The sequence below is a fragment of the Apium graveolens genome, chromosome 10 (genome assembly GCF_009905375.1).
Source record: "Apium graveolens cultivar Ventura chromosome 10, ASM990537v1, whole genome shotgun sequence".
Lineage (NCBI taxonomy): Eukaryota > Viridiplantae > Streptophyta > Magnoliopsida > Apiales > Apiaceae > Apium > Apium graveolens.
Window position 1 is genome coordinate 149,046,966 of NC_133656.1, and position 6,000 is coordinate 149,052,965.

Genomic DNA, 6,000 nt, shown 5'->3' on the forward strand with positions numbered 1-6,000 from the left:
TAAGTCCTCCCATACTTAAGTTCTGATATGACCTTAAGTTCTGATATCTATCTTCTGACTTCCATTAAGTACTAATTCCAGTAAGTCCTGATATTTCCTGTTTGTTAAGATCTGAAAACTAAACATGAAACATATTAGATATGACATCTCAAATATATCTAACAATCTCCCCGAACTTGTAAATTATGCAAAAATATACAAGTTAATAGATTTTATGATGTCAAAAACATTTAAGTTCTAATGCAATGAAAGTTTAATAAGACTATTAACTATAACTTACATAACATGCAGCTTTACCAACATCACTGGATCAATCTGAATCCATAATGATTCTTAACAAAATCTTTTACCAGCTTATCTTCAGCTTTTCTCAGAACTTCAACTAACTGTGCTTTGACCTGCATCAGTTCTTCATCTTCATTATAACATAAGCATCTTCCTTTCAGAATAACTTCCACCTTAGCAGAGTTCTTCAGCATAGGAATTTCTCTTCCATCATCTTCAGTAATAATTGGAATGTACTGAGAAGCCTTTGTATTAGAGATTCTGAGAAGATCTCTTATAGCCTTCAAAATATACTCTGTCCATCTTCTTGTGACATCAAATTTTACTTCTAGAAGATAGTGAATATGTTGAAGCTCTCTGACAGACTTCTTTAGCACATCAGTATCAGCTAGTCTATAAGTTCTTCCATCATTGAGAAATAAGATCAATTTCTCTTTTGGATTTTCTTTATCATGAGCATATATCACAATTTGAGCAGACAACACTTTGTCAAGGTTCTTTTGTTTGATTTGTTCATATGGTTTGTCTGTCAACATGAAAGGATCTCTTAGAGTAAATTCTACTCTTGTTTGTATATTTTCTTCATCAGAACCTAATCCAGCTCTATCTCTAGGTTGCTTGGCTCTCAACCCAAGCGTTGCGAGTTGATTAATCATAAGATTGGACTTTGGTTCAACTGGAGTAGCTTTCTTCCATAACAGCTTCTTCTTATTAGCAATTGTCATCTTTTTCAAATCAACTTGAGCATTGTCAGTAGTTGATGTCTTGATAGCTTGATCGGAATTTGTTGTTTCTTCTATAGCTTGCTGTTCTTCATTCTGAACAACTTGAGCAATATCAGAGGTTGTTTTAGATTCTTCAATTATCTTTCTTCTATTCAGAGTTTGAACAGTTTCATCTTCTATCAAATCATCATCATGCATTGTAGCTTGATAGACTGAAACGGAAGAACTTATCTTTTTCTGAATCTTTAAAGGTTCACCAACCTTTTCTTTTCCCTTTGACTTAGGATCAATCTCAATTTGTGATCTAGTCTTGGACTTTGAAGCCTCAGAATTTGACTTTTCCTTGATAAAAATACCTTTTTCCTTAGGCCTTGGAGGTTTCTTTGCATCAGAAGTTTTAGACTTTAGAATTATCTTCTCAGCTGCAAATCTAGCTTCTTCCTCCTTGAGAGTTTCCAAATCCATTCCTGGATTTTGTTTCAGAAATAATCTTCTAGCTATCTCCTCATCAATTATCTGGATTTTAGGATCTTTGTAATAAACAGTAGCATGCTTCCCCTTTAGCTTCAGAGTTTGTAAAAACTTCTGAGAGTCTTTAGATCCTGACTGAATCAGGATATCAGAACTTGACATCAGACTTTGCTTATCAGAACTTGACTTCAGACTTTTAGCATTCACAGCATCAGAACTTGACTTCTTCTATGTAGAAGATTTTCCTTGAACTTTTCCTTGACCTCTGCTCTTATCAAAGTTTCCCTGGTCATCACCTTTGTCATCCTTCTTCTTCAATATTTGAGTAGGTGAGCATTTGGACTTAACTACCTTCTCCCCCTTTTTGGCATCATCAGGAAGTAAGAGAGAGAGAAGAAGTTCAACTGAAGATTGGATCTAATCCAATTGAGCTTTCTGAGAAGCTTGATTTTGTAGGACCTCAGTAATTTGGGCCTGTTGCTTCTCTTGAATCTTCTCAATGGCTTCAATTTTCTCAAGAGTAGGTCTGATATATCTGTTCTTGTCAAGCTTGATCTGTAGATCTAGCTTATCAGCATTTTCCTTTAGTGTATCAACCTTATCATGAGTAATGGAATGTAGACCATGAAGACTTCTTATACTCATAGCTGTAACCTTGAGTAGAGTCTTGAAATCAGAATTTGACAATAACTCATCAGCTTTTGACACATGTTCTTTCAGAATTTTGGTGCTTGGAATAAAATATGATACATTCCACTTCTTGGTCCACTCAACTCCCCTGTGAGTTTCTTCCCAAGGTACAGGAGCATCCTGTTCAACAAATTTCTTGACCAATTCTTCCTTTCCCAGAATAGGAGCTGAAGTCTCAATAGAAACACTGTCTTCAGAACTTGAGGAAGATTCATTATGTTCTGACAGCACAAGAGTATGTGATGCAACTGGAGAGTCAGGAATAACATCATCTAAATTCTGAGCATCAGAATTTATCTCCAGAGCTGGTGTAGATTGTATCTCAGCATCTAAGATTGGAGAGTTGACTGTAGATAGCTGAGCTGCTGTAGATGGAGCTTCCAAAAAAAAACAGTTGGTATTATCAGCCTTTGAAGATCAATTTCAGGACTTAATCATGAACCTTTAACTGTTGTCTCTCTGACTGGAGAAATAATAGGAGTGATCACTGTATCAGGAACAGTGTCTTGGGCTTTAGCTGGAAGGGCTCCAATGATAATTGGCTCTTTTAAGATTAGAGATTCCTGATCCCCTTTCTCAGCTTCTTCAATATCTTCTGATGGAGATTTAGCATTATACCTCTTTGCCCTCATTTTCTTCAATCTCCTTGCCAATGAAGGAGTTGTTGTTGCAGCATCAGAGCTTACAGATTTCCTCTTCAAAGTATCAGAACTTTGAGCTGCAGTTTCTTTCTGATAAGTAACATTCTCAGCTTCAACTATCACAGGTTCTGAAACATGAACCTCTGCTTCCTCTTCACTATCAGATTCATCTCTGAGAATCATCTTCCTTTTCTTTTGTGAAGGTTGAGGAAAAGACTTTGCCCTCTTAGAAGGTTTGGAAGATAAAGGTCTGATGGTGTGTGCTGATGGTTGAGATGATTGTGTTGGTTTGAAATATGTTCTGATAGTTGGTTATGGTTGTGGTTGAGAAATGTGAGGTGTTTGGGTAGTGGTGGCGGGTGCTGATTGTTCAGGTTCAGATGGTTGAATATCAGGATATAGTGCAGTGTATGTAACTGGATCATAGGTTATTAATGTGGCGCCCTCCAAACCCGGGTCAGAAGTTTGGGGTCCACACACACACACACACCTTATTTATAACTTCTTATAACAATAATAAAGATAATAATAATATGCAGTGACCCTACTTACGAACTACCACGGACCGCAATAGGTTAAAGTATGTACACAAGCCACACACACACACTTATATTACAAACGTACAAATCCTAACTATTCAAACTCAAATCTGAATACTAAACATTAATACAAACTTTTACAAACTTAAACTATCTCAAAAGCTGCCAGCTAGTTTAACTCGATTAACCTGGACCCCTAGCTCTTGCACGGGATTGGGGATCCTCGCTACCAACTGGTTCCTTCTTTACTGGAAAAGAATATAAACATCGCACAAATGAGCTAACTAGCTCAGCAAGTCACAATGACAAGACTGAGAATAATGATCATCAAGTGAAAAGGATTAAGATATCAAGTGAACAATGATTAATGATTTAGAATTGGATATTATATTTTCATTTTAAAAACCAAGGTTAGGCTGCTGATCAGTCACGCACTAACCCCGAGCAAGGCACACAGATCTGCTCTAATTACTGGATCTAGGGGGCACACATTGGCCTAACTTGACCACCAATATGGTCTGACCATGAATCTGGTCCACAATTTTATAAAACAATCCAATTCTATCCTATCGTAATAACAGAATAATCAATGTAAAGCAATAAACAAAATCATAATCAACATTGGATGTTCAATAACGAGATGGTTTCAATCTTCACAAAGGGACAATATGGCAATTTCAAAGAATGGCTGTTAAGAAATGAAAGAATTGGATTACAAAGGAATCAACGTTTCAAGGTTACAAAGATTTGGTTTTTCTTTAAAACATAGGGTACAATGGTTTGAATATGTAAGTCATTTGATTCTGTGGTTGGTATTTAGTTTATATGTATTTGTGGAGTAGTATCGTATATTTGTGGTTGGTACTCGGGTATTCAGCAACCAATGGTTCAGAAAGAATAAGGTTTACGGCTCAAAGATCAACAACTAGAATTAAAGTTTAGGGTTCAGTGCTTCAAAGCACTTGCAATATAAAACAAGACTATCAATCAATTACAATATATCTCGAGAAAGTTCAGAACACTTGCCTGGTACTAGCTTGCTATACTGTACTAACATCCAATCACAACTGTCTTACTCCTCGGCTATCTGTTTCCTTTCCTACGCCTTGCCTCTTCTACTCACATAACATTAGTATCTATCAATACTCAACTCATATGATTCTATTCGGTATATACTCCTATCTACCCTTCGTTTCACCTAAATCCGACTAACGGATCAAAAGTTATGCTATAAACAAGTAAACACCGAACATATAGACTGACAGTTAAACAACAAGTCACATATAACATGTAACACGTCAAACAATCAATGATATATCATTTATAAATGAGTCTCGGGTCATAAACAAGCTTTCAGGTATTTAATATGATTTTTAAAATATTTTTCGAAATTAAAACGGGTTGTTGGATCAATTTTAAAGCAATAAACTGGGTTCGGTTGGCCACATCTGGCTTTAAAATAATTTCTAATAATAATCGAACCTTGAAAACAATTTAAAGTAATATTTTAAAGCTCAAAACTATTTTTCAGAATTTTTAAATCAATTTAAAATAATTAAATCTAATTAAATATTTAATTAAAATGAATTAATAAATAATTAAAATAATTAATCAATTAATATTTAAATTAATTGGTCAATTAATTAATTAATTATTAATTAAAATTAATTAATTAAGTAATTTAGATTTATTTTTGAATTAAAATCAAATTTTGGAATTAAAATAAATGATTTTTTTGATTTAAAATAATTAAACCTAATTATTAAAATCATTTTATAAAAAGAAATCCTGTTTTTGAAAAGTTTATAAACAGAAATCTGAATTTTGAAAGAATTCAAAACAGAAATCCAGAAATTGCAAAGTTCTGGAACTTGTAGGTACTAATTTGTAAAAATGCCAAAAACAACTTTGGTTTAGGAGTAATTTGGATCAAAACCGGGTTTTTAATAAAAAAACGGGTCAGGAAACCGGGTCGCCGGGTCGGGATGAACCGCCGGACGAACCCATAATCCGGTGACCCCTCCCGGATTCCGGTGACCTAGATTGGGGTTCAAAACAATTTCGTTTTTCAGGGATTTTAATGTAAAACGATTCTAAATTGGTATAGAAACACAGACATACACAAATCAACTATGAACAACAGCTCTGGGACAAACTCCTGCCAAAATCGATATGAACTCCGGCGAGCTCGATTAAAAACCGGCAGAAACTTCAAATCACAACTCACTTCTCAACAGGCCTCGTCGATTTGCAAGACTTATACGAATCGATTGCAAATTCCATAAGGAACACAACCCACCCCTCTAGAACATCTAACGATCCCGAAATAAGAAACCCCTTAATTCAATCAAGAATATTCAAACGGACTATAAACCCTAATTTCTAATTCCGAGAATAAAACCCAAAATTAAACATGTTATTGAACTCCAAATCAAGAGTATAATATACAAAAATGATCAGGAAAATAAGCTCTACAATATACAATCATCAAATCATACAAACAATCTCTCGAACAAAAATTCATAATTTAATTATCAAGAAATTCGAATATAAATAATTAAATCAGAAAATACCTTTGAAATCTGCAGTGAAACGGATGAAAGATTTGGATTCTAGATTTCAGTAGATTCATTTTGAGTATATGTACGC